Raw genomic sequence first — 5,331 nt, 5'->3', positions numbered from 1 at the left:
TTTTGGGGGATGTGAGAAAGAAGTGAAGCCCTTCAGAAACCAGTCATCGGCTAGTCCTACAGCACAGCAGGGGAGGCCAGGCATGACCATCTGGAAGGGAGAACAGATCTAAGAACGAAGGGACTCTTCCCTGCTAAGTCACTATAAAACCAGGCCTTGGCCTGCAGGTGACATCAGCGCTCGTGGCTGCAGGGATTCTTTGTGAGTCAGCATCATGAGGTTTGCAAACTTGCTTCTCAGCCAAGTTGTCTGATTTTTAGCTTCCAGGAGATGGTAACTGAATTCACCAATTGACTTCACGGTGGCTGCTAGGATAGCCGCCCACATATACCATGTTTTTGTGGCTACTCAATACTTTTTGCTGCTGGTGGCAACAAGGTAACAACATTTTTTTAAAAATCTGTTCTATTGCTGAATTCTCCAAGGCAGTATTTTTCTAATTTTTATGGGTGTGGAACCCTTCATGTCTCTGAATCCTAAAAATTTTAAAAAATTAAATCACTGTTTCTAAAGAGAAGTCCTAATTTGAAAGTGTTAATTACATATTTCTGTGTATCTTTAAGGGAAATTTACTTTCTTTCTTATGGAATTTTAAATGACAAGACATATTTTCCAAGAAATATATTTTTTTTCCTTCTCCCATCACCAAAAAGGAAATTATGTGGAGATGATGTTCTGGACTTGTCTAGTTGAATGAAGCTGTCCTGCTGGGCTCAGTGCAGAACTGAGGAACACTGTTCTCACCAGAAATTAACCACCTGGGAAAGGCACCATGGATTAAAAACAGCAGTCAGCAGCTCTGAGAGCAGTTTAGCCAAGCCCAACATGTAAAACAACTTTTGATATAATAAATGCTTGTTCAAAGAATAGACTTTTTATTTATTATTATTATTGAGATATGGCCTTGTTATGTTGCTCAGGCTGGTCTCAAACTCCCAGGCTCAAGTGATTCCCTTGCCTTAGCCTCCCAAAGGGCTGGGATGACAGGCGTGAGCCACCATGCCTGGCCAGAATTTTGTTGTTGCTGTTACAAAATACTGTCAGTCTCTTACCAATGCCTATTTTTTTTTTTTTTTTAAAGTAGGAGTCTCACTGTGTTGCCCAGGCTGGAGTACAGTGATACATCATGGCTACCACAGCCTCGACATTTTGGATTCAGGTGACCCTTCTGCCTCAGCCTTCCAAGTAGCTGGGACTACAGGCCTGCGCCACAACTCCCGTCTATTTTTTTCATTTATTGTAGAGACGAGGTCTCACTATGTTGCCCAGACTGGTTTCGAACTCCTGGGCTCAAGCAATCTTCCCGCCTTGGTCTCCCAAAGTACTGCGATTATAGATGTGAACCACCATGCCCAGCCAACCCAATGCCTGCTTTATAGTGGAAGCCGATCCACCCATGAAAATGAGGCTGCTGGTTATAAGAGGTGTTGTGTGCTCTGACTCCAGCAAGTCAACTTGATTTAATGTGGAAACACTTTTTAAGCCCTTTGGGAGAGGTATATATTGAAGAAGGTTGTTAGAAGTTATGGGTTTTTGGAGATGACCTTAACTCTAATATTTACAGAGTGACTCATACTTACACAGTATTTTCACATGTGCTATATTTTGTAATTCCAAGGGAAAAAAACTGAGGGTTTTACTATCATTTCTGCTAAAGAAACAGATCTAGGCAGGTTGTTATTTACCTTCTGGCTATACAGAAGTTATTAAAAGAGAAAGTTCTGGCAGGGTACAGTGGCTCACACATGTGATTCCAGCACTTTGGGAGGCCAAGACAGGAGAATAGCTTGAGCCCAGGAGTTTGGAACCAGCCTGGGCAAAATCACAAGGCCTTGTCTCTACAAAAAATAAAAAAATTAAATAACAAAAGAAAGATTTTATTCAATTGACACACTGGGATAACTGGGTCAGTCAAGCACTTATTTATTATTATTTTTTCAGAGACATGGTTTCAATCTGTTGCCCAGGCTGGAGTGCAGTGACATGATCATGGTTCATTGCAGCCTCGAATTCCTGGACTTTTAAGTGATCCTCCTGCCTCAGTCTCTTGAGTAGCTGGAACTACAGACATGCACACTTATAATTCACAGTCATTGTTTGTCTTTCTCCCCTGCTGGACTGTAAACACTTGGCCTGTGAGTGTGATTTGCTATTTTTTTTTTTTTTGAGTTGGAGTCTCACTCTGTCACTCAGACGGGAGTGCAGTGGCCGCTCCTGGCCACCGCAGCCTTGACCTGCTGGGCTCCGGCGATCCTTCCGCCTCAGCCTTCCAAGTAGCTGGAACTACAGGCGCGCGCTACCATGCCCGGCTAAGTTTTGATTTATTGTAGAGATGAGGTCTCGCCAAGTTGCCCAGGTGGGTCTCGAACCCGCGGGCTCAGGCAATCCACTCACCTTGGCCTCCCAAAGTGCTGGGATTACAGGCTGAGCCACCGAGCCCGGCCGTGATTTGCTGTTATATTCTTGGTGCCTCAAGCTAAGTAGGAAGGAAGGGATCAAATTAATTGTTGACTTTGATTAAAATATAGATATATTTTAAGAAGTGTTATCTTTCCTAAGAACGCAAGGATGCTTTCAGTCTTGGTGTGCCTGGTAAGACATGATCATCTTTGTCATACCACAAACCTCTGGTCATAGAGAATGCAGGCAGACCATCAGAAGGCTACTTTGACCCAGGAGACAGAGATGGTCCTCAGACTTGGGGTCACCAGGATGTGAGTGCCACCAGGTCAAGGGTCTCTGTTTCATTCACTGTGGTATCCCCAGATGCTGCCTGGCTCACATGCGATACTCCGTATGTGTTTGTTGAATGAATAAATAACATAGCATCTAAGAAAGGAGGAAATGGACTAGGTCAAGAGATTGTTAGGAGATAAAAAGCAACGGGACGTGGTGAAGGGCCTGTTACCGAAGATGAGGGTGAGAAATGCTGGGAGACACCTGGCTGTCTTGCTCAGTGTTTTTTTCTTCTCTCCTTACTCCCTCCTTCCTCTTTTTTCTCCCTCCCTCCCTCCCTTCCTTCCTTCTCTTCTTTATGTTGGAGTCTCACTCTGTTTCCCAGGCTGGAGTGCAGTGACACGCTCACAGCTACCACAGCCTTGACCTGCTGGACTCAAGGATCCTTCCACCTCAGCCTTCCGAGTAGCTGGAACTACAGGCATGCGCCACCACTCCTGGCTAATTTTTGATTTATTGTGGAGACGCGCTCTTGCCAAGTTGCCCAGGCTGGTCTCGAGCTATTGGGCTCAGGCAATCCTCTTGCCTCCACCTCCCAAAGTGCTGGGATTGGAGGTATGAGCCATGGTGCCCAGCTGAAGCAACTGTTTTTCTGAGTGATGTTTTATGGGGAAAGTATCTTTCCAATCCAGATTTCCTGTGAATGAAACTCAACCGTCACTCCCAATAATACTGTTGGAATCTTTTAAAAGATTATGCTGGGATATCTCAATTTTGTAAAATGAGTATACAAATTAGATAAAATGTTTTAAATTAAAAGATGGTTAAACATGAGTACACACACACACACACACACATCCTAAAATAGTTACAGGTAGTTCTGGTTGGTGGGATTATGGTTGATTTTAACTTTCATCTTATTTTTTTCAGCATTTTCTAATTTTTTCAAAATAGACATGTGCCAATTTTATAAAGACAAAATACAACACGTCATTGAAATGAGGTTTAAAGTATCAAATACAGATTATCACATGAGGTGATAGAAACCATGTATCCATTTAGGAGTATTTTAGAAAATTCTCACATCCACTGTGAGCATTTGATTGATATGTATACAAATTAGTGGATGATTTATATCTGTGAAGACATATTAAATTAGTCATAGCCAGGAGTGGTGGCACCCCTGTAGTCTAGTGACTCCGGAGGCTGAGGTCATAAAATAAAATAAAGTAGTCATATCAAGGAAACATCAGACTTGGGATAAAATACAGTGTCATCACATGGACCAGGTGGTTGTGAGACTGAGTCTCAAGTGGTGATGAAAAATGACTCCCTTCTTCCTGTGGCATGTGACAGAATCACTTTGCCAAACAACTAGACTGTGAAAAACATTTCCTGAAATCTTGGAAATGAAGGAATTCATCTTCTAGGAGACAGGCTGTTGGAAGACTGAAAACACTGATCCCAGGCAAGAAAGGAAAATTAGAAGTATCTTTTTTGTTGGGTTGTGTTTTTGGTTTCCCTCATCTGGACCATCCCAGAAAAAAAAAGTTTATTGCAAAATGTGACTGAGAATATTTTTTTTAAAGGCCAGAAGTGCTGAGGCAATTTGCTTTTGGGGTATGCGATGACATGATTCCACAGGGACCGTGTCAGGGGCAGACCCTGGCCTTTCCAGTGAAAATCAGCACTGGGGTGCTCCTGGGCTGGTGGGTGTGGCTCCTGGTGGACCAGCCGGAGGCAAGCACTTGTGTTGGCTGCTGGGAACGGTGGAATCCGATGAGCTCAGAGCCATCGACTGGGAGAAGGGAAATGACAGGGTGATCAGTATCACAGGGGTACGAAACATGCTATTGGTTAGACTTGGAGCTAGAAAGAAAAATGGACCACGGAGGGGAGGAGATTAACGAGTATGCACTTCCTCTGAAGCAATATTCCTATGCTATTTTTTCACTCGATGGCTGTTTGGTTAAGTACTTGGGCTTTTTAAAATTTATTATAGATTTGCAAGGAACTTTCCATTTAGGAAGCAGATAATTCTTTCCCTTCTGGGAGGCAGAATATTAGTGTGGAACCAGATAGCCTGGGTGTGAGTCTTAGCCCCAACTGGCTCTGTGTAATTTTGAGCAAGTTATCACAACCTCAGCTCCTTCCTTCCTCCCTCCCTCCTTCCCTTCCTCCTTTCTCTCTCTCTTTCTTTCCCCAATTCCTTCCTTCCTTTCTCCCTCCCTCTCCCCACCTTTCTTTTTTCCCTTTCCTTCTTTCTTTTGAGTTGGGGACTTACTCTGTCACTCAGATTGGAGTGCAGTAGCATGATCATGGCTCACTGCAGCTTAGACCTCCTGGACTCAGATGATCCTTCCACTTCAGCCTTCCAAGTAGCTGGGACTACAGGTGTAAGCCACCGTGCCTGGCTAAGTTTTCTGATTTTTTTTTGTAGAGATGAGGTCTTGCTGTGTTGCCCAGGCTGATCTCAAACTTCTGACCTCAAGTGATCCTCCTGTCTTGGCTTCCCAAAATGTTGGGATTACAAGTGTGAGCCACTGCGCCCAGCAGAGAAACACTTTTTAAAAAGTTGAAATTACTACATATGCATAGGTGTATTTGTGTGTGTGTGTGTGTGTGTGTGTGTGTGTGTGTGTGTGTGTGTGTGTG

The 5,331-nt window shown here is 43.6% G+C and overlaps 1 protein-coding gene across 1 annotated transcript in view; it reads right to left on the bottom strand.

Annotated features, from left to right (window-relative positions):
• LOC103271036 (aldehyde oxidase 2) overlaps positions 1-5,331 on the bottom strand; it is a 95,318-nt gene that overhangs the window by 5,161 nt on the left and 84,826 nt on the right. The gene's annotated exons all lie outside the window — the stretch shown is intronic.

The sequence above is a fragment of the Carlito syrichta genome, unplaced genomic scaffold, assembly GCF_000164805.1.
Source record: "Carlito syrichta isolate Samal-C Ts95f unplaced genomic scaffold, Tarsius_syrichta-2.0.1 Scaffold311129, whole genome shotgun sequence".
NCBI classification, from domain to species: domain Eukaryota; kingdom Metazoa; phylum Chordata; class Mammalia; order Primates; family Tarsiidae; genus Carlito; species Carlito syrichta.
The sequence above is the reverse complement of the archived record's forward strand: the minus strand, read 5'-3'. Positions and strand labels throughout refer to the sequence as shown.